Raw genomic sequence first — 23,624 nt, 5'->3', positions numbered from 1 at the left:
GCAGGTAAGACCTAAGTTCTCCTTTGGAATTTAAAATAACGTCTTGGATTTGCCTTTCTCAGAAAACACTTGGAAGCTTTTATTTCTGCCCTAGGAGGTGTTAGGTGTTAAGATAAAAGATGTGGACTTAGTTCACACTTTTCTCAGCAGCTCAAGGCAATTTACATTCAGGCACAGAGCTATTTTCCTGTCCCTAGAGGGCTTATAGTGTAAAGTTTGGACTCTGCAGCTTGGGGGGGGGGGTGGGGGGGGGGGGAGGAGAGGCAAACCGGCTCACCCTGCCTGAACAAGTGGCTCGCAAAATTCTACAAAAATTAACAACCGGCTCTTGCGAGGCTGTGCGAGCTGCCTCCAGCACACCACTGGTCCTAACCCACAGTCTGGTGACCACTGCTTTACAGCCATTGGCAGGTAAGTAGAAAACCCAAAGAGTGACCACTGTAAAAGCAAATATTTGGAACAGGGCCGTGCCAACATGGTAAGCGAGGTAAGCATGGCAGGAGGGCGCCATCCTCTGGGGGGGTGCCCCACCGCACCATGCTTACCTCGCCCTCTTCTCCCCAGATCCTTTTCCTTTTTTTTTGTTTAAATTTACCTCTGTCCGGCGGCAGCGTAGCGTTAGTGAGGAGGCGGCACTCCCCCGCCCTGACGTGTCAGTCTTCCCTTCGCTCAGTTCCGCCTTCTTCTGACATCAGAAAATACGTCAGGGGGGAGGAAGTGACGTCACCGGCGGAATGGCTGCCTGAAGACAGAGCTCCGAGTGACCCACAGGGAAAAAACAGAAATAATACCCGACGCGAACGCGGGAACTCTCCATAAAACCGCTAAATATCACTGCTTACTTTAGCGGGTCGAACAGCTGTGCCGAACGCGAAGTGCAGAAGTGGATCTTTCGCGATTCGCCTTCCCGGGTGCGGGGACAGCAAGAGCGGCGAACAAAATGGCGGCCGCGGCGCACACCCAAGAACAGCAAATGGCAAGCACATCGACTGCAGAGCCCCAGAGAGAAGGTATGGAAGCAGAAATTTCGGAGGAGGACCAATGGCCTGACTGGAAACAATGGCTACAAGAAATCAAAGTGGACTTGAAAGCCATGTGGGGCGATCTGGCAACTTTAGGAACAGATCTCAGAGGGGAAATACGAGAGCTGGGGGCCCGACTAGAAGATACGGAGATCCGGTTGGATTCCCACGATGACACACTGAACACACTTGACCAACAAGTGGGAGACTTGCAGACCTCCCAACAGCAAATCCTGGATAAACTGGAGGATTTAGAGAATCGCAGCCGGAGATGCAATCTGCGCTTTAGGGGCCTGCCTGAGACACCAACATACTCAAATTGTGAGGACACGATTCAGAGGCTAGTACGGGATCTACTGGCTACGAGCGGAACCCAGTTGGAACAATCAGCGATCCATCTAGAGCGGGCTCACAGAGCGCTCGGAACTCCGCGAACGAATCTACCCAAAGATATCATTGTGTGCTTCAAAGATTATAAGCTGAAGGAACAAGTGGCAAACATAGCGCGCCAGACCCCAAACTTTAAATGGGATTCGTATGAAATAGAAATATACCAAGATCTGGCGGCAGCCACTCTAAAGCGCAGAGCGGATTTAAAGCCAGTCACCAAGCGATTACAAGAGATGGGTATCCGTTACAGATGGAGACACCCCTTCGCGCTGGTCTTTTACAAGGAGGGAAAGATGCAACAAATCCGATCTTTGATGGAGGCCAAGGAGATTTTGCCAGAAGAAAACTTGGGAGAGTCACTAAAGGCACTGAAACCACCACAAAGAAGATCGGATGCTCCCCCAAAATGGCAGAGAGCGGGGAAGGGAACACGACGCCTACAGCGGCAGCAATCGGCTGCTAAGATAACCTGACTTTGCCCTTAATCAACCTACTAAGAGACATGACTATAAGACTGTTGGGCACAGGACACTGCTTGACGTAAAGTCAGGAAAAAAGGTTTGAAATAGTTTGCAAAAGTTAATAGAGTTATACAAAGTGAGGCACTGTATAAATATTGTTGGGTTATAGTTTTCACAAAAATGCCAGTCGAGGATTGTTAATTAGTACAATGAAACCTGTGGGGGCACTTGAGAGGCACCATCCGCCTTCCACTTTCTCCTTACACTACCCACGTTTCTTAACGCGGGCAGCTACAGAATTTTTGGGGGGAAGATGGGGAGGGAGGGAGGGGAAGAAGATGGGATGGGTGGGAGGGGGGAGGGAAGAGGGGAACAAAAGGGAGAGAGTGAATACTGTGAGGAGCGTGACCATGACTCGAAAGCAAGGGAGAGAGTCACAGGAGGGGACACTCAATTTAAGCAACCTATACGATTATCTTGGATAACTCATGGCTGAATTAAATTTTCTACTGCTTAATGCACGAGGGTTGAATATTCCTAGAAAACGGCAGCTCCTGTTCAGGGAGCTACTCCGCCTTCGGACGGATGTGGCCCTGGTACAGGAAACACATCTCCTACCTAGGCATGAACACTTGTGTCAACATAAGAAATTCCCTGGTATATACTTTGCATCCAATAGGGATAATGTCAAAAATAAAGGGGTATTAATAGCATTTAACGGAGCTAAGCCCTGGAAGATACAAAAAATTGTTAAAGATAAAGGGGGACGTTACATCTTAGTGATTTTTTCCTTAGCAGAGCAGGTATATACAGTAGTTAATATTTATGCACCTAATGCAGATCAGGGATCTTTTTTTTGTGAGCTAGACCAGATAATCCTACAACACTTAGAGGGCTCATTACTGATAGGAGGGGATTTTAATCTAACGCTACAGCCCCATTTAGACAACTCCTCACTACATACAGGATATGGCCAAAGAGATAGGGTGGCGCTACAAGAATTTATTGAGCGCTGGCACCTGGTCGATTTCTGGCGACAGGCAAACCATACCAAACGCAGCTATTCCTATTTCTCGACAGTGCACCAGTCTTCATCGAGGATAGACTTCTGGCTGGGAGAGGCTGCAATGCAGGGGCTTATAGGTTCACAGCAAATCCTACCCCGTACATGGACAGATCACTCCCCCATATTATTACAACTAATCCTTCCTAAGACCCGACGAGAAAACGGGGGCTGGCGACTAGATGATACTTTGCTCCAAGAGCCCGCTAACATACTCAGCCTGGAGCGACATATTAAGGAATACATTCAGTTCAATGACACTGGGGAAGTGACTCCTATAGTACTTTGGGAGAGCTTCAAAGCAGTCATGCGCGGACATCTGATAGCATTAAAAACCCACATAGGGAGAACAAAGAGAGCCAAAGAAGCCGAACTGCGGGGACAACTGGGGAAGGCGGAAACCGCACTTCACCAAGATGGGCCCCGGCCGGCAGTGGAGATTATCGATCAAATACATAGACTGCGAAAACAGATAAATGAGCTGGAACTGGCGGACTTGGCAGAAAAACTTCAGCGGGTCCGCCAATCCCACTTTGAATTTGGCAATAAAGCCAGCCGGCTTTTGGCTTATAAACTTAAACAAACTACACTCCGGAATGTGGTGGTGAGTCTAAAAGATGAGGGAGGGTTAACACGCGTAGACCCCGAGTATATTGAGGCGGCATTTGGGGACTTTTATAAAACACTATGAGGCTCATTTTCAAAGCACTTAGCCTCCCAAAGTTCCATAGAAACCTATGGAACTTAGCCTCCCAAAGTGCTTTGAAAATATGCCTCCAAATATGGCAGGGGAGGAGGTACCGGAAGAGGAAATGGAGGATTATTTTGCAGACATAGAACTCCCTAAACTAGCAGTTAGTGCAGATCAAGTCCTGTCACACCCATTTGAGCTAGAGGAGCTCCTGCGGGTTCTCAAGGAGCTTCCTATAGGTAAGGCGCCGGGGCCTGACGGATTCACCAACAAATTTTATAAGGTGTTTGGGGGAGTGTTGGCTCCACTGTTATTAAAGGTCTTCAATTCACTTGAATTTAGTCAGGAGCTCCCCCCCACATGGAATCAGGCTAACATTACAGTTATCCCTAAGCCGGGAAAAGACCCGCAATTATGTGCATCATACAGGCCGATTTCCTTGTTGGGGGTAGATTACAAGATCTTTACAAAAATTTTAGCGACCAGACTCCAGAGATACCTCCCAACACTAATTCATGAAGACCAAACGGGATTTGTACATGGAAGACAGACTTTTGATAACATCCGCAGGGCCCTCCACATGATACATCACACACAGGAACATAAACTTTCTATGTGCCTGCTATCCCTTGACGCAGAGAAGGCATTCGACCGGGTGAGTTGGCCTTTCCTGTTCACAGTCCTGGGTAGGATGGGTTTCACCGGGCGATTTACACACTGGCTTAAACTGATCTATAAGGCACCCTTAGCATCGATAAGGGTAAATGGGAGACTCTCCAAGCCATTTCAACTACATAGGGGGACCCGACAAGGCTGTGCGCTATCACCATTGCTCTTTGCGATAGTTATGGAGCCATTGGCTATTCAGATACGAACGCACCCTGATATCAGGGGACCACGGGTGGGGGGCCTGGAAACACGGGCGCTCCTCTTTGCGGATGACATACTACTTATGCTACGGGAGCCAGGACCCGCAATTCTAAAGATACAAGAGTTGCTCCAGTCGTATGGGAAAGTATCTGGCTTCAAGGTTAACCTAGACAAGTCAGAAGCGTTAGATATAAATATCCCAGCCCCACAAAAAATACAGTTGCAGACTACTTCCCCATTTCGATGGGCTGCACGACATATTAGATATCTGGGAGTCAATATTCCGAGGAGTTTAGATGAGCTATTCCAATCAAATTTCCCAGAAATGGTAAAAAAGCTCTTTGCAGAACTACATCGATGGGAGGGATTGACACTGTCTTGGAGTGGGAGGATCAATGCAGTTAAGATGGTTATATTACCTAGAATTTTGTATCTTTTTATGGCCCTGCCCATAGCTATCCCAGATAGATTTTTGCGAGGTCTACAGAACAAGGTATTTTCGTTTATTTGGAGAAAACGACCCCCGAGGGTGAAAAGAGAAATCCTGTATCAATCGAAAGAGAGGGGAGGGATGGGAGTTCCTTCCTTCACACACTACTTACAAGCAGCCCACCTTAGAGTAATAGCTACATGGCTTCAGGATACAGGGAAGGCCTGGACAAGGGTGGAACAAAAATGGATGGGACCTTTCCCGCTGCGAGCTATCCCCTGGTTATCACGGGAAGATTTAGGAGAAATAATCAAGGGAAGCCCGCCTATGATGCGCTGGCCTCTATTGACGTGGAGTAAGATTAGGGGACACTTTTTCCCGGGGCGAATATATTTTAGGCATATGTTCCTTCGCTTTGCTCCCCAGTTTAGACCGGGCAAACAAGATAAAGCTTTCCAGCGATGGGAGGAGATGGGGCTTTGTGAATTAGGCCAAATGTGGGAAACAGATAAGACGGTGCCATTCCAAGAATTATGCCAGGAGCATGGCCTCTCTCCCCTACAAGCTTTTCAGTACTATCAAGTGAAGGATTTTATAGCTCGCAGAGCACAGGATGAGTTAAAGCTACAAGAAACTAAATTGGAGGAGGGGATGATGAAGGGAGGAGGAAGGGGTAGCATCTCAAGAATATATAGGGCACTACTTCTACATACTAACCCAGTGGAGCGATACCTATCAAGGTGGGAGAAAGCCATGGGGGAAACCTACACAAAGCCCCAGTGGAAAGTGGCACTTAGATCTCTGCTAGCAGTCTTGGTGTCTAGTGCCTTGACTGAAAACGGTCACAAAATATTATACAGCTGGTACTACACTCCCCATCGCTTGGTTAAAATGTTTAAAACAGGGTCAGCTTTGTGTTGGAGGCAATGTGGAGAAGTGGGGGATATGATTCATGTGTGGTGGGCATGCAAGCATGCGCAGAAGTATTGGGGGGAGATATTGAAGTTTCTAGGTGAAGTTACAGGAGAGAACTACCAGATGAGAATGGACTACTGCTTACTCCATTTTAGACCTACAGGAATTCCTAATGCCATACACCGCTTTGCCGTACAACTATTCGTGGCCGCCAAATTGGTGCTGGCGGCGGCATGGAAGCAACCTACACTTCCGGAACAGCGGTCAGTGTTGCGGAAACTGGACTATATTCATCTGATGTCGAAATTGACAGCCTTACGCACTGGCCGGGTTCCGCAGTACCATAAAACGTGGAACCCTTATGAACAATGGTTAACCTCTCGGACACCCCAGATCGATGTGTCACATGGACAAGTCTAAAGAGAATTGGTCACAAAACTTCCTAAGAGGAGGGACTACAATAGGGGAGGGAGGGTATTAGATGGAAACATGTTAGTTGAAAGAGGAACTCTAATTTCTGTACAAAGATAAAATGTGAATACTGTTATGTTTCTAATGGAAAATAATAAAACAAATTTGGAAAAAAAAAAAAAGAAAATACGTCAGAAGAAGGCGGGACACTGAGCGAAGGGAAGACTGACACGTCGGGGCGGGAGAGTGCCGCCTCCTTCTCACTAACGCTACGCTGCCGCCGGACAGAGGTAAATTTAAACAAAAAAAAAAAGGAAAATGATCTGGGGAGAAGAGGGCGGGTAGTGTAGCGATCGTTTTTGCGGGGGGGGGGGGGGGGGGGGGGCGAGCGGAGCCAACTGCAGGGGGGCGCCGGAGACCCTAGGCACGGCCCTGATTTGGAAAAACAATTCTCATGACCTAAATGAGAGAGTTTGAGCCTGAAGTGTCCTAGATGCTCTTCTTCTGTATCCCGCCCATCCTAAAGACTTGTCCACAAACACCCATGCACTCAAATACGTACATGTGCTCCCAAGTATATTAGCTCCCATTTCAACAGAAAAAGTTTTGGCTCTTAATTAAAATATTTTTATGCTCGAAGGAAAATCGGAAACCTTATTGGAGCAGACCTCTTTTTTCACACATATCAGATAACTCCCCTGGAAAAAATTGAAATCATTTCCCCTATTTATAAATACTGGTTAAAGTTTCACATGCAAATGTCACTTTTAAAGGTCCAGCACTGCTTTTCACACCAAGGTTTGCAGTGCTTGTCATTTAAAACCACTTAAGGTCTATTCTAACATCTACATTAGCCCTGCCCCTATATTCACAACACGTTTTAAGTCACATTTTTCTTTCAGTAACAACTTTTACATCCTTATTTTTTCAGACACTCATTCTGTCACACCTCACAGCTAGAATTCCACACTTTGTGATTGCGAGCAAACCCTTTTCACATATATTTCTCCAAGCTATTGACAAATATAATGCATGCCCAGATTAGTATAGATCCTCAGGACTGAACACAGATCAAAAGACACATACACTATTAACACAGCTATACTAGCAGGCATAATTCAGTATTCATATATTTTATAACTACACAAAAAAAAGTCCCACTTTAAAGAGAATTTAACTCAAAAACACTTCAAAGTAACATTCTTAACGTAAAAAGTAGGAAGGGAAAGCCTCAAAGAGCTCTAAGTCACAATCGACCTTTAGAGCTATAAAGATCCAACTGATTCGCTCTTCGTCATTGGCAGAAACCTTCCTTATAGTGCAAAATTCAGAATTAAAAACATTAACACCTTCAAAAAGTGAGAGCCATGCATGAGCAGCTTGATGTGATAGCGCTGAGAAGAAAACTAGAGAATGACACGGGGACGGGGATCCCCGGTAACCGTGGGGACGGGGCAGGGACAGATTCCGCGGGGACAGGGTGGGGATGGGGACAGAGCCCGTGAAGACGGGACAAACTTTGTCCCTGTGTCACTGTCTACTTTGAAGCCTGTTAATGAACTGGACTGTTATTTATGTTTGATGGATGCAGACTGCAATATTTTGATTTTTTGGAAAAACAAGTAAAAATGCTAGCCACAGCTAGCAAAATTTGCATGGGGGATCCTGTACATCCTGCTACCAGCACATCTTCTAAGAAGACATCTTTTATTACAGAGGGACTGTGGAACACAGGAGAGCTAGACTGAATCCTGAGATTGTTGATGACTTCTTATTCGTCCATAGATTAAAAAATCTCCCCTCTAGGGCATACAGAACGGGTTGTATTTTGTACCCCTGGACATGGTGGATTAGGATTCCTTGGGGTAGTAGAAGTCAGCTATTGTTGGGGTTGGAAAGGGAGAGGGTGGTGGTGGTGGTGGGGTTATTATAGCTGCTAGTTGTCATTATTGTTTTCTATTCGTAATTTATACACAACAGTTGCACGCCATATACATTTTTATCTCTACTAAACGTACCACCAACATTCTGAAGCTGACTCCGTGGCGTCACAGTGAAGGGTTCGTCAGTTTCGTTACATTCGTAACCCTGTCACCATCTCCGTCAGTCCCGCCCTCGCATCACAACGTGATGACGTCGAGGGCGGAACATTACGACAACAAGTTCGCGCCAATCACGTGCCCACACCGAAAGCCTTCAAAACAAACAATTGCAAAGCTGCTCCATAGCCACGCACCCGACAGCACCAGTTCAAAGCGCGCAGCACAAGACCGAGGAAACCAGTTGCCAGCGCGCCGCGCCACACAGAGGCAAACTGTTGAAAGCCCGACACAGAGGAAAACAGTTACAACACCGACAACACAACGTCCGAGTGGTGGAAAAACAACACGGACAGATCTGACACCTGTCAAAAATTAAGGGAAACGAACGAAGAAGGTGGCAAACAACGACGGAGGAGAGGCGGGTCTGAGACCTGTCAGAGGTGTGTGACTCACAGCAACGCTGCCCAACATCCAAACCCCCTGCCGGAAACTCCCAGTAAAAAAGTATCAACCAGCCGCAGCAACCCTGTCACACTCTCATGCGGGAACCCCGTTCACTCCTCCTCACAAACCACACTCCCGTATCACACAATCACAGACACCACACACTCACAGCGATGCAGACCTCTTCCCCCTCAGTTCCTCACACACACACTCATTCCACCTCACCTCACCCCTCCAAAAAAACCAACAGCACATAAAATGAAAACACCACTCTTACAAACAGCTGACCCCCACCACAACCCTGCAACGCTGACCAACCTCCAAGCACCTTGCTACCCCCTACCAGAAAAGCAGCAGCAACCCTGTCACACTCTCTGTGTGACACACACACACTCATGCAGGAACCCCGTTCACTCCTCCTCACAAACCCCACTCCCGTATCACACAATCACAGACACCACACACCCACAGCGATGCAGACCTCTCCCTCCCCCTCAGTTCCTCACACACACAATCATTCAACATCACCTCACCCCTCAAAAACAAAAACCAGCACATAAAATGAAAACACCACTCTTACAAACAGCTGACCCCCCCAAACCCTGCAACGCTGACCAACCTCCACACCCCCTGCCACCCCCTACTGAGGGGGAGAGGACCCTGGAACTGGGTGGGTGGGAGGGAGGGAGAGCGGACCCTGGAACTTGGATGGGGGCCGGACCCTGGAACTGGGAGGGAGGGGGCGCAGGCGGACCCTGAAACTGGGAGGGAGGGGGCCCCTGGCACACACTCTCATTCTCCCACGCACACACACACTCTTGCACACAGTCTCACTCTCTCTGTCACACACACTCACACATTCACTCTCACTCTGTCACACACACAATCACACATTCACTCTTTCTGTATCACACACTCACTCTCACACACACTCTGTAAAACACACACATTCCCAGGAAAACCTTGCTAGCGCCCGTTTCATTTCTGTCAGAAACGGGCCTTTTTTCCTAGTACTTTAATAAAAGATTTAAATATAAAATCATAAGTGTTCGAGGCTTCTGCTGATGAGAACAGAGCCCACGGGGATGGGGTTGGAACGGAGACAGAACCTGCGGGGACGGAGACGGGGCCTGTGGGGATGGGACGGGGATGGGTTAGGGACGGAGACAGAACTCACGGGGGCGGAGATGGAGCCACATTTTATCCCCGTGTCATTCTCTAAAGAGAACCCCAATGATTTGGACTCGGATGCAGCAGTTTGAAACACGATTTTGCGAAACGCTGGGCACAGTTGGTACTGGGGGGAAGAGAGAAGCTGGCTTGCAAGATGTTTTCTAAGATAAGTGTGCTGTGAATGACTTTTTGATTGGACTGTATTGAAGTTGGACACTTTTTGAAGGTGTTATTGTTTTTTATTTGGATTTTGCCCTATAAGGAAGGATTTTACCAGTTGGATCTTTATAGCTCTATAAGTCGATTTTGACTTGGAGCTCTTTGAGACTTCTCCTTCTTACTTTTCACATTAAGAATGTTACTTTGAAGTATTTTTGAGTTAAATTCTCTTTAAAGTGGGGCAATTATTTTGTGTGTAGTTAGAACTTTTTGCGTTTTCACACCCTTTTGATGTTTTTTTTTTGTACTTCATTCATATATTTTATGCCATACACAACACAAACAAACACTTGGTCTATATGAGTGGAGGAATGGCCTAGTGGTTAGAGCACCGGTCTTACCGGTTCAAATCCCACTGCTGCTCCTTGTGATCTTGGGCAAGTCACTTAACCCTCCATTGCCTCAGGTACAAACTTAGATTGTGAGCCCTCCTGGGACAGAGAAATATCCAGTGTAACTCACCTTGAGCTACTACTGAAAAAGGTGTGAGCAAAATCTAAATAAATGCATGCAATGTTGCTACTATTGAAGATTCTACATGGAATGTTGCCACTTTTTGAGATTCTAGAATGTTGCTACTATTTGAGATTCTAGATGGAATGCTGCTATAGTGGAGGAGTGGTCTAGTGGTTAGAGCACCAGTCTTGAAATCCAGAGGTGGCTGGTTCAAATCCCACTGCTACTGCTTGTCATCTTGGGCAAGTCACTTAACCCTCCATTGCCTCAGGTACAAACTTAGATTGTGAGCCCTCCTGGGACAGAGAAATATCCAGTGTACCTGAGTGTAACTCACCTTGAGCTACTACTGAAAAAGGTGTGAGCAAAATCTAAATAAATGCATGCAATGTTGCTACTATTGAAGATTCTACATGGAATGTTGCCACTTTTTGAGATTCTGGAATGTTGCTACTATTTGAGATTCTAGATGGAATGCTGCTATAGTGGAGGAGTGGTCTAGTGGTTAGAGCACCAGTCTTGAAATCCAGAGGTGGCTGGTTCAAATCCCACTGCTACTGCTTGTGATCTTGGGCAAGTCACTTAACCCTCCATTGCCTCAGGTACAAACTTAGATTGTGAGCCCTCCTGGGACAGAGAAACATCCAAAAGTACCTGAATGTAACTCACTTTGAGCTACTACTGAAAAAGGTGTGAGCAAAATCTAAATAAATATGAAGTGCCAACAGAGACTTTTAAGTTTAAAACATTTAAACTATTTAAGTTTAAAACATAAGTCTTAGGTTTGTTTCTTTTTTTTATGTTTTAAACTTAAATAGTATGTAATATATTACTAAATAAAAATGATTGGCTTCTTAGCAATAGACTTTAAATCTTTTTAAAACTCCTATGACTGCTGTGTGTGCTGGAACTAGAAACCTCTTTTCCTTTCTCCAGTCAGAAAACCTATATGTAAATGGTAGGACTGCAAAAGAAGCATCTCATAAGGAATCAGTACTTCCATTATTATTATTATTATTAGCATTTGTATAGCGCTACCAGACACACGCAGCGCTGAACACCTGACACAAAGAGACAGTCCCTGCTCAATAGAGCTTATAAACCCTATCTAGGGCATGACGATGCTAATCACAACCTTTGCGCTCATAGAAAAGTGAAAGCAGACAAGAGAAAGGAATGGACCAGGCAGGAAGTTCATGAGTAATTACAGTTGAAAGAATAGTTTCCTAGTGACATCTCCAAAGAGATTTGGATTTAACTCTCACCTTTCTTTTAACTAGTAGCTCAAGATGACCTTCATTCAGATACACAAAGCAAACAGAGAGGGTGATACAGCATACACAGAAAGTATACAGAGAAAAAAAAAGCACCACTGGGCCTTCAAGACTGAGACAACAGGAGTCCTTTATTGAAATAAGACCCGACACGGGCCGTGTTTCGGCGTCAACAACGCCTGCCTCAGAGGTCTAGGTTTTAATTGCAAGATATGCAAGTAGGGAATTCAGTTTCCCCACCAGCAGAATGTAAGATATTTCAAAAAAGCACCCAAGGCCCAGTTGTGCTTTTTTTCTCTGTATGTCTTCATTCAGATACACTAGACATTTCCCTGTGCCTGGAGGACTTATAATCTAAGTTTGTACCCGAGGGCGATGAAGGGTTAAGGAGTAGCAGTGGGATCTGAACCAGCCTGGTTATCAGCCCAATGCTCTAACCAGTAGGCCATGTCTTTCCTCAGTGTGCTAATATAAAATATGCAATGTAGTTAAGAATCTTTTTTTTTACTCATTATCTTCCTTTTGATTTCTTTCTAGCATTCCTTTTTATTTTTATAAATTAAAAAAATGCTTTTTTTTTCACCAGAAACTGTGGCTATTTTGAATTATTCCTCCTCACCTTTTGCATCCTATGATATTAGACTGAGGGACAGCTTCTCCCATTGAGTGACTCTGGTTTTTGCACACGCTATGCTTGTTAGCCTCTACTGGCTTATGCAGATGAGGCCCCCAAAATGAGCCTCTGCACATCCCCTACAGGCCACCCCTGATTAGACTATGTAAGTGGTTTGAAGTATATTTTAAGGAAACAGTTGCAGCAGTCAAGTGTTTTGGGCTTCTTGCCAGTCGTTCGAGCTGACACAACATGTCTTCTGTCCATTCCAGGTTGTAGCGATGTTCAGAGAATAACAATACCCACATAAATAATGGGAAAGTGATAAGTGCCCCACATATCACAGTCGAGTGCAAATGTATGAATCAGAGCAAGAGGAATTGGTATACAGTGGCCTGTGAAAAATATCTGTACTTAAAAAAAAAATGTACCAGCTTCCAAAGCAAAGTTCTTTTCCATCAATGATTTTTTATTTTTATTTTATTTAATACATTTATACCCCACATTTTCCCACTAGTTGCAGGCTCAATGTGGCTTACATAGAACCGTAGGGAGGACTACAGTATAGAAAGTATCATCATACAATGTAAAAGTAAGGTAATAAGCAATTAGGCATCGTTTTAAACAGCAAAGGTATCAAAAGATAGTGCATAGCTAAGTTAATAAGGTCGGAAAACCTTGCTGAGAACCATGAATGGTTAGGTTAGGTTAAAACTACAGTGTAGTAAATTTAAAACAAATCGGAGAAAATGTTTCTACACCCAATGCATAATTAAACTCTGGAATTCGTTGCTGGAGAATGTGGTGAAGGCGGTTAGCTTAGCAGAGTTTAAAAAGGGGTTAGACGGTTTCCTAAAGGACAAGTCCATAAACCGCTACTAAATGGACTTGGGAAAAATCCACAATTCCAGGAATAATATGTATAGAATGTTTGTACGTTTGGAAAGCTTGGCAGGTGCCCTTGGCCTGGATTGGTCGCTGTCGTGGACAGGATGCTGGGCTCGATGGACCTTTGGTCTTTTCCCAGTGTTCCATTACCTATGTACTTATGAGTCTGGGAAGTAAGCCTTCTTGAACAGGATGGTCGTCAATAATTTTCTGAAATTTAGATAGTTTTGGGTTGATTTTATGGATTTGGGTAGTGCATTCCATAGTTGTGTACCTATGTAGGAGAAGTTGGAGGCGTAGATAGATTTGTATTTAAGGCCATTACAATGAGGGTAAGGTAAAATTTTTTTTTTTGTTACATTTGTACCCTGCGCTTTCCCACTCATGGCAGGCTCAATGCAGCTTACATGGGGCAATGGAGGGTTAAGTGACTTGCCCAGAGTCACAAGGAGCTGCCTGTGCCTGAAATGGGAATTGAACTCAGTTCCTCAGGACCAAAGTCCACCACCCTAACCACTAGGCCACTCCTCCACTGTTGCTACTATGTGAGATTCCACTAGCAACATTCCATGTAGAAGTCGGCCCTTGCAGATCACCAATGTGGCCGCATAGGCTTCTGCTTCTGTGAGTCTGACGTCAGACTCACAGAAACAGAAGCCTGCGCAGCCTTCTACATGGAATGTTGCTAGTGGAATAGCAACATTCCATGTAGAATCTCCAATAGTAGCAACATTCCATGTAGAATCTCCAATAGTATCTATTTTATTTTTGTTACATTTGTACCCTGCGCTTTCCCACTCATGGCAGGCTCAGTGCGGCTTACATGGGGCAATGGAGGGTTAAGTGACTTGCCCAGAGTCACAAGGAGCTGCCTGTGTCTGAAGTGGGAATCGAACTCAGTTCCCCAGGACCAAAGTCCACCACCCTAACCACTAGGTAGGATCGGGTAGAATTGGAACTGTTTCTGGGCGGTAAGTCAACCAGATCTAGCATGTATTTGGGAACTTCTCCATAAATGATCCTGTGAATCAGGGTGCAGATCTTAAAGGCAATACGTTCTTTAATGGGAAGCCAATGTAACTGTTCACAAAGGGGCTTGGTGGATTCAGATTTAGATTTGCCAAAGATCAGTCTCGCCGCTGTGTTCTGGCCATTCTGAAGTTTCTTGATTAGATGTTCTTTGCAACCTGCATAGATTCCGTTACAATAGTCCAGATGGCTTAGAAAGAAAGGTTTTATGCGTTTAAGTCTCCACATCGAGTAAAACATTTTCTTTGTGGTGCAATTGATTTGGGTTTCCAACTAGATCATTGGTTGGAAAGATTGGGTGCCGGAGGCGGGGCTGGTGGTTGGGAGGCGGGGATAGTGCTGGGCAGACTTATACGGTCTGTGCCAGAGCCAATGGTGGGAGGCGGGACTGGTGGTTGGGAGGCGGGGATAGTGCTAGGCAGACTTATACGATCTGTGCCAGAGCCAGTGGTGGGAGGCGGGACTGGTGGTTGGGAGGTGGGGATAGTGCTGGGCAGACATATACGGTCTGTGCCAGAGCCAGTGGTGGGAGGCGGGACTGGTGGTTGGGAGGTGGGGATAGTGCTGGGCAGACTTATACGGTCTGTGCCCTGAAAAGGACAGGTACAAATCAAGGTAAGGTATACACAAAAAGTAGCACATATGAGTTTATCTTGTTGGGCAGACTGGATGGACCGTGCAGCTCTTTTTCTGCCGTCATCTACTATGTTACTATGTTAGAAAGCACCAGAAGCATCAGAAGAAAAGTAATGGGAGGACAGTTCCATCCCCTTACCACTGTCAGTCTCTCAGCAAACAGAAAGCCAATAGCCAGTACAAATCATAATTTCCTGAGTTCCTTTTTTGCCTTTCCTCTTCCCAGTGGCCTTCTTGATAAATTCAAAGCAACAAATTCACTTTATTTTTTCTATGCCTTTATCATGCCTGAGCAACCCTTCTACTCTTTTGTCATTTAACGGTCCGACTTAACTCTTTCAGAGGCTTTCTGCAACGGAGAAACGCAGATTGTTTTTACTGCATCAAGCACCCTGTGTGAAGTTTTTTACTTGTTAGTGCATTGGTTTCAAAGTGTGCATACCTGAATTGAAATTTTTAATTGGGCTTCCGCTGTTTGGAAACAGATCAGTATGAAACTACAGCTAGATTACTTTGGAGATCTGGTAGTGGGGTTGTAGCCTCTGCTGCTTCTCATGAATATTCATTGTGGATATGCCAAAAGCCTGACTGGCTGGGGAGCCCCCAGGACAGGTTTGGGAACCACTGTCCTAGGGCCTAGAAAAGCCTGGGTCTAAAGGAAAAAGACTCCCTTTTCAGGAAAAAGAGTCACAAGCTCCGAACAGAAGACAAAGAGCAGATTGGGACATAACATAAGGAAATAACCAAAGACGGAAGAACTGATATTAACCTGAGGCGAAGGGACAACTGGAGCTCCTGTACGTGCTGCTGGAGTGGATCACACCAGACCCAAGTCCTGCAAATTCAGAAGTGATCTAAAATAATGTTTCCCAAGTCCGGACCTGGAGTACCCCTTGCCAGTCAGGTTTTCAGGATATCCACAGTGAATATAGGAGATGCCCCGGTCTACATGTCAGACCTCATAGACTTACCACCCAGGAACACCAAGGGATCTTCACGTACATTCCTGAATCTTCACTTCCCCAGCTGCAAAGGACTAAAATACAAATTAACGCATGCATCCAGCTTTTCCTACATAGGCACGCAGCTTTGGAATGCATTACCACTCGATGTGAAAAAAAATGCGTGACCTAATCAACTTTCGGAAATCACTGAAGACCTACCTCTTCAATAGAGCATACCACAACGAGCCATCATTTGAACTTTAGCGCATTACTGCTTTAACTGTTATTTCGATTGTGATCTCTTTATACCTGTGATTTATTCCATTACTAGTAAAAAAAGGCCCGTTTCTGACACAAATGAAACGGGCGCTAGCAAGGTTTTCCTCAGAGTGTGTATGTTTGAGAGAGTGTATGTGAGAGTGACTGTGTGTGTGAGAGAGAGTGAATGTGTGAGTGTGTGTGTGTGAGAGAGAGAGTGAGTCTGGGTGCGGTGTGTCTGTGAGAGTGTGTGTGAGAATGAGAGTGTGTGCAAGTGCGTATGTGAGACATAGTGTGAGAGAGAGTGTGTTTCACACAGATACAGTGTGTGCGAGAGAGAGAGTGTGTGTGAGACACAGACTGTGAGACTGAGTGTATGAGACCGAGAGTGTGAGTGACTGTGTGACACATAGAGAGTGAATGTGATACAGTGTGAGACATAGAGTGTGTGAAAGACAGTGTGTGAGAGTGAGAGAGAGAAAGACATTGACTGTGAGAGAGAGAGAGAGAGTGTGTGTGAGACACAGACTCTCTGTGCGACTGAGTGTATGAGACCAAGAGAGTGTGTGAGTGACTGTGTGACACATAGAGAGTGAATGTGATACAGTGTGAGACATAGAGTGTGTGAGAGACAGTGTGTGAGAGTGAGAGAGAGAAAGACATTGACTGAGAGAGAGAGAGAGAGAGAGAGAAAGAGAGAGAGAGAGAGAGAGAGTGTGTGTGTGAGAGAGAGAGAGTGTGTGTGTGTGTGTGACAGAGATACCTCCCCCCCCTCTCTGGTGTCAGGCCCACCCCCTCTCTCTCTGGTGTCTGAGCATTACTGTGCAGGACGCTGAGCTCTGGCTGTGCTTCAAGGAACTGACCAATCCTATTTAATAGAATGCACCTCCAACATTCTGAAGCCGAGAAACCTCGTGTGGTTGGTCACTCTGCTTGTGACAAACCCGGAAGTACGTGATGTCAATTAAGGAGATGGATACAGAGAGCAGGAATGCCTCAGCCACGCAGTCAGCTTCAGAATGTTGGAGGTGCGTTTTATTATATAGGATGTTACCCATATTCTTATATAATTCCTAATTGTATCTTTTACTCTGGTATGGCGTTAGCCATGGTGGAACAATGTAAGCCACATTGAGCCTGCAAATAGGTGGGAAAATGTGGGATACAAATGCAACAAATAAATAAATAAATATGCATGAAAGAGATTTGCATATAATGGAGGCAGTGCATGCAAATCAAGTCCATGCATATTCGTTTTGGATATCCTGAAAACCTGACTGGCAAGGGGTACTCCAAGACCGGACTTGGGAAAGACTTATCTAAAATACATATCACATCCTTATCCCGTTTGCAAATGGTCAATAACTGCATGCCTATGAGAGTTCTTGGAGGAGGCCAAAGAGCCGTCTACATCTGTAAAAATAAGTTATCTTTGTATTTTATAGTTTGACTTACTGTAAATATATGCAGTACTTCATTTGTGCTGAACAGAACTCACCAAGATTGATCTAATCCATTACAAAAGATCAAGATTGTAATGAGGTACCAGAGATATTGCTTTCATTTTCTTTGTTTAAGTTGAATGGAAACCATATTTTCAGAGCTATTACTGTGCCTGATTGCTTTTTCAAGCATGCAAATTAAAGGCACCCAGGAAACCATACAAGAAAGATATTACGTTGAGGAATAGCTGGTTTTAGGAATGCCCCTGCCAGTTCTGCAGATCACATTTAACAGGAACAACTTTCTGAAAGTGCTTGAAAGACAACAAAGGTTAAGAGATTTTCCGTGGCCTTGCCGTTTTGAACCTGCATCAGTCTTTAGTACCAGAATGTCTGCCCCAAGGCATTTGAGGATTCCATTGAGAGCAGTGTCTAAGCCCTAATTAAATTCCCATCTTCAACCCAAATGGTTGAAAGTGCAACTGTCTTAAACCTCTGAACTTTGTTTGTAATACAAAGCTTCAATTAGATAAAAGACAATAATTAGCAAATCTTTTATCTTTGGCCATAATTAAATCTTTAAGGAAGGACATCTTAATCGATAGCTTGTAATGACAAGTTCATAAATTAATTAATCCTACCAATGAGTGTCTGGCAGGAATCAATGGGTGTTAAAAGGGATTCAAGACGAGAAGACACTATTAGAGTAACACTGTAGCTCAATTTAATTTGGTTTAAAGACCTTCATGTACAAACTGCTTATTCAAAAGATTATATATTATTTAAGGGGCAGTAATCAAAAATATTATCTTGTATATTGCAAAACAGATTATTGTTGTGTTGTAAGACATTTTCAGAATGTCAATTCCTGAAAAAAAGCAACAGACTGGATAGAAAGATGGGTTTGCTGTTTGAGGTCTTTCTCTGTAATACCTTTATCAGCCTGTGGTGTGCAGGCTTGGCAGTGTTCTTCGGGAGCCAATGGCTGCTAATCTGTAATATGATGGACTGCTTTCCAAAACAAGTTCCATCATCCTTCAAGGTAGTGGTATGAAATTACAGTGGAGGAGTAGCCTACTCTTTAGGGCAGTGGATTGAGACCTTAGGGAGCTGAGTTTGATCCCCACTGTGGTGCCTTGTGATCCTGGGCAATCACTCAACCTTCTGTTGAATTTAGATTTAGGGCTTCATTTTGATTAAAATTTTAATTGTGATTAAAGGTATGTTTGTGTATATATTTATTTATTCCCCCCCCCCCCCCCCACCACTGCAGCTCCTTGTGACTCTGGGCAAGTCAATTAACCTTCAATTGCCCAGAGTCACAAGGAGCTGCAGTGTGTGTGTGCCAGGGGCGTATCTGAAAGTCGGCGGTAGCGGGGGCCGAAGCCAGAGTGAGGAGGCACATTATAGCCCCCCCCCAGCCGCCGCCGCCATTTCCGACCCCCCCCTCCGCCGCCGTGGGTACCTTTGCTGGTGGGGGACCCCAACCCCCACCAGCCGAGGTCCGCTTCCTCCTGCCGCTGCGAGGTTTTTTAAGTTCTTCATTGGGATTCGTCCTCCGTCACTCTGCGCTGCTGTTCAAAGAAGCTGCTAGCTGAATGCAGTTTCAGTTCGGACTGAGTCTGACGTCGCTGCTGCACGTTGTACATGAGTCTGACGTCCTGCACGTACAACGTGCAGCAGCGACGTCAGACTTGGTCCGAAACTGCATTCAGCTAGCAGCTTCTTTGAACAGCAGCACAGAGTGACGGAGGACGAATCCCGATGAAGAACTTAAAAAACCTCGCAGCGGCAGGAGGAAGCGGACCTCGGCTGGTGGGGGTTGGGGTCCCCCGCCAGCAAAGATACCCACGGCGGCAGTAGGGGGGTCCAGGGCGAAATCTGCGGGGGCCCAGGCCCCTGTGGCCCCACGGAGATACGCCCCTGGTGTGGGTGTGTGTGTGTGTGTGTGTGGGGGGGGGGGGGGAATAACATACTGTTAATCACGATTACAAATTGTAATTGAAATGCAGCCCGAAAACAATTAATGAAAAGATAAGAAATACAAAATACAAACTGAAAAATTACAAATTAAAGAATCTAAAACAGCATGCAGAATAGCTATAAACAGCCTTATAGTTTTCACAACCTACTTCAGAAAAACAAGCCTACTTAGATTATGAGCTGACCAGGGAGAGAGAAAGTGCCTGCATGTAATATGTAAATTTGCGTTGGTTGTACTACAGTGATACAGTGATGACTCACAGTCTCTACAGCCTGCCTGGTCACTAGGCAGCCTATTCCTGCAGACTCTTTACCAGCCCATAGCCTATACTTCCTGTCCTACTGGGTCGCTAAGCAAGTCTGTACTGTGGGCAAGCCTGCAGTCCATACTGCCAGACAAGGCTTATATATAAGTCTTTTCGTTTCCCAGAGATATGTGCAGTTGACACTCTCATGTGCAGATGATCAAAAGCCCCATGCGGTTCCAAACAGCGCTCTAAAATTAGCGCCAGAACAGCATGGGGCAATAACGCCCCTATGATCAAAACTAATATCATGTAAATTCATGTGCGCTATTAGCTCTGATCATAGGGGTACTTCTGTAGGAGGATAGTGCCTGGGCATGCACCCACGGAAAGTGTTTAACAGGCCCGGGCTATCAAAAAAAAAAAGTCCAGATCTGTCAAACATTCCAAGGGGCTAGAGGTCCGGTGGACCTCCAGTCTCCCCCCCCCCCCCCCCACAGAAGAGCCCAAGGCGACATGACCCCCCACTCCTCAGACAGAACTGCCCGGCTCGATGCCCCCGCCCCCTGCCCCTCCCCACCAGAAGATCCCAACCTCCTCATGCCCCTCCAATAGAATAGAGGTCTGGTCCTCCAGCCCTCCCCTGGTGGTCTAGCGACCCCCCACCTGAACCCTCCATGCCTTAAGTGATAGAGGAGGGAGTAGCACTCCCTCCTTCAAGCGCTGCCTCCAAAATGGTGGCACCCTGCCCAGTGCATCCCTATCATATAAGGGAGCAAGATAGTGCATAGTGGGGTAAATTGCTTCAGACATTCTTGCAGCAAGGAAGAATCGTCCTGGAAGATCCTGATGGGCATTCCCTTATATTGCAATGTAACTCTCTTCATTCGAAAGACCCTCAAAATCTCCACTTCATGTAAATAATTTTAGAGCTTGATGATCACTACTCTTGGCCTCTGTTGTCCATCTTGTATGCGGCCAAGATGGCGTGCATGCTCGAGAGACAATGGCCCTGCAATATCCAACAGCACAAATTCCTGTGCCAGCCACCTCTCCAACACGGGTATCAGGAACCATTCTGCTATTTGCTCTGGCAGACCAACAAACCTAAAACTACTCCAATGGGAACGATTTCCAGATCTTAATTTTTTTACATTGCTCTCTGGCTTGCTTTTCATGTTCTGTAAGTGTCTTGCCTTTTTTGTTCATTGAGTCCTCCAGGAATCCAACTCTCCACTCCAGCGATGCGTTTCTGCCAAAAGGGATTCCACCTTGTCTAGCTGTCCCAACAGCTGACAAAGTCGGGGTTCAATTGCTTTCCCCACCATCTCAGTTATTTGGCTTAGCTGTTGTTCCGTAAATGTGCCCCCCTCTAATTGTTGTAGGTCCGCTATCTTACAGTCGGTAGGCTTCGCTTTTTCTTTCTCCTTTTGTTTTTGCAGCTTGCTCGACATATCTCCTCTCAAAATAGTCAGATATCTGTCCATAAGAAGCTACAGAGTAGTGGTGGAAGATTCAGTATTTATTTATTTATTTGTTACATTTGTACCCCGCACTTTCCTACTCATAACGGGTTTAATGCGGCTTACACAGTAGTAGGATTACAAAGTATAATGCAGAGAAAGCAGGCTAAGCTTAGCAGAGTAATGGGGATGTGTAGATAGGTAATATTATAAGGGAGAGGGGGTAGAGGAGGTAGGAGGAGGTGCTGGTTTTAGGCTAGATTGAGATAATCAGGGGAAAGGGTCAAGGTAAATAAAGGGAAAAGTTGGGGGAGGCGTGGTCTGAGTCATTGCCATTGTCGCAGAATTAGGTGATGAATAGGTAGGTTCGTAGGGTTAGGTGGTGTCATTAGGATAAGCTTTCTTAAATAGATGGGTTTTCAGCGATTTTCTGAAGGGTAGGTAGTCTTTAATAGAACGAATGGGTCTGGGTAAGGCGTTCCAGAGTTGACTGCCTTTGAAGGAGAAGTTGGAATCATACAAGGGTTTATACATGAGTCCTTTGCAGTTGGGGTAGTGCAGGTTGAGGTAATTTCGAGAGGATTCCGAAGTGTTTCTGGAGGGTAGGTCGATCAAGTTGGTCATGTAGGTCAGAGAATGTCTGTCCAGGCCAAAATATCAGGCCTGTCTTTGGCCAGTTTAAACTTAAGTAGACAGCGCTGAATATTGGCTTGGCCGGTTAAGTTTAAACCAGGTATTCGATGTCGGTCACCAGAAATAGCCTGGCACTGAATATCCGGTCTCACCGCCGACCGTGAGAGTTAGCCGGGCTGCCTCCCGTGGTCTGAATATCGGCCACTGTGTGTTCATCCAATGCCTTTTAAAGTTTCTTCACAATTATTTTCTCTGCCATGTCTTTCAGAAAGGTCTTCCAGGCATCAAGTATCTGCTCCATGAAAAAATCTTTCCTGACATTGCATCTGAATTTACCAACTTAATACCAGATGCCTCTGAACAAGCGGAGGAAGATAAAACACAAATAATAAATTTTAACAAGGTATAGTTACCAGTAAAAGGTTCAAACCTGCATGAAAGGAGGCAAGAGTAAATGCTAAATACAGCATAAACTTTTCTGTTTCCTAGTTCTGTTTGTATTAACGGTTTGTTTTAACATAGAAGTGTCAGGACTGCTTGCTATATGCAGAAATCTACAGAGTTTAATTTGTTTTTAGGAAAACGCTTAGTGCCTATTAATTCTTTTATCCAATTAGTCTAATCATAAAACTAATGTTCCCTATAAAAGGGATGGTGGGGAACTACATGTTTTTCTATCAATATTGTAAAACTAAACATGATCATATTGGAATGTCGACCAATTAGTTTCCTGATAGCTTAAACACCGTGAAAATGAAACTTAAGAATTCTTAGCAAGCTTATCACGAAAACTAAACTTTTATCTAGAAACCATATATACAAAGGACACAGTGGCATGGAATTGTATCAAATAAACAGTAGTTTGGACAACTAGATTACAACTGGAAGTACTTTTCTGAGAAGTTCCGAGAGAAGAGGACATTTCTCTGGTAAGTGAATGCTATTTTGCTTTGTGCTTTGGGAACTTAAAGATTGGGGTTTAAAGGAGGAATTGTACGTTAGTGTTAGGCAAAATAAAAATATAAAAAGCAATTTTATTAACTAATCTCCATAGTCTTTTCCACTTAGTTTTAAAAAGTTTGTACCACAGCATTAACAGAATCTAGCAGGCACTGCATGATCTAATTTAGGGGGAATAATAAGAGAGAGAGAGAGGGAAAAGCAAGCAGGACCTACCGTATTTTTCGGACTATAAGACGCACTTTTTCCCCCCAAAATTTGGGAGGAAAATGGGGGGTGCGTCTTATAGTCCGAAGGTAGCAAGTTCGGGATCGCCCTCCCCTACTTACGTCACGCGATGTTCCCTGGTGGTCTAGTGACGTCGGGGCAGGAAAGAGCCCCCTCTTTCCTGCCCAGCACGCTGCTCTCCGTCCTCCTGAATGCTGCCTGACGGTCTCGGCGAGATTCAAAATGGCCGCAGAGACTTCAATTCTCGGCGGCCATTTTGAATCTCGCCGAGACCGTCAGGCAGCATTCAGGAGGACGGAGAGCAGCGCGCTGGGCAGGAAAGAGGGGGCTCTTTCCTGCCCCGACGTCACTAGACCACCAGGGAACATCGCGTGACGTAAGTAGGGGAGGGCGATCCCGAACTCGGACAAGACGCACCGGAGCACCTAGGTTTTAGAGGAG

The sequence above is a fragment of the Microcaecilia unicolor genome, chromosome 5 (genome assembly GCF_901765095.1).
Source record: "Microcaecilia unicolor chromosome 5, aMicUni1.1, whole genome shotgun sequence".
Classification (NCBI taxonomy): Eukaryota; Metazoa; Chordata; class Amphibia; order Gymnophiona; family Siphonopidae; genus Microcaecilia; species Microcaecilia unicolor.
The sequence above is the reverse complement of the archived record's forward strand: the minus strand, read 5'-3'. Positions refer to the sequence as shown.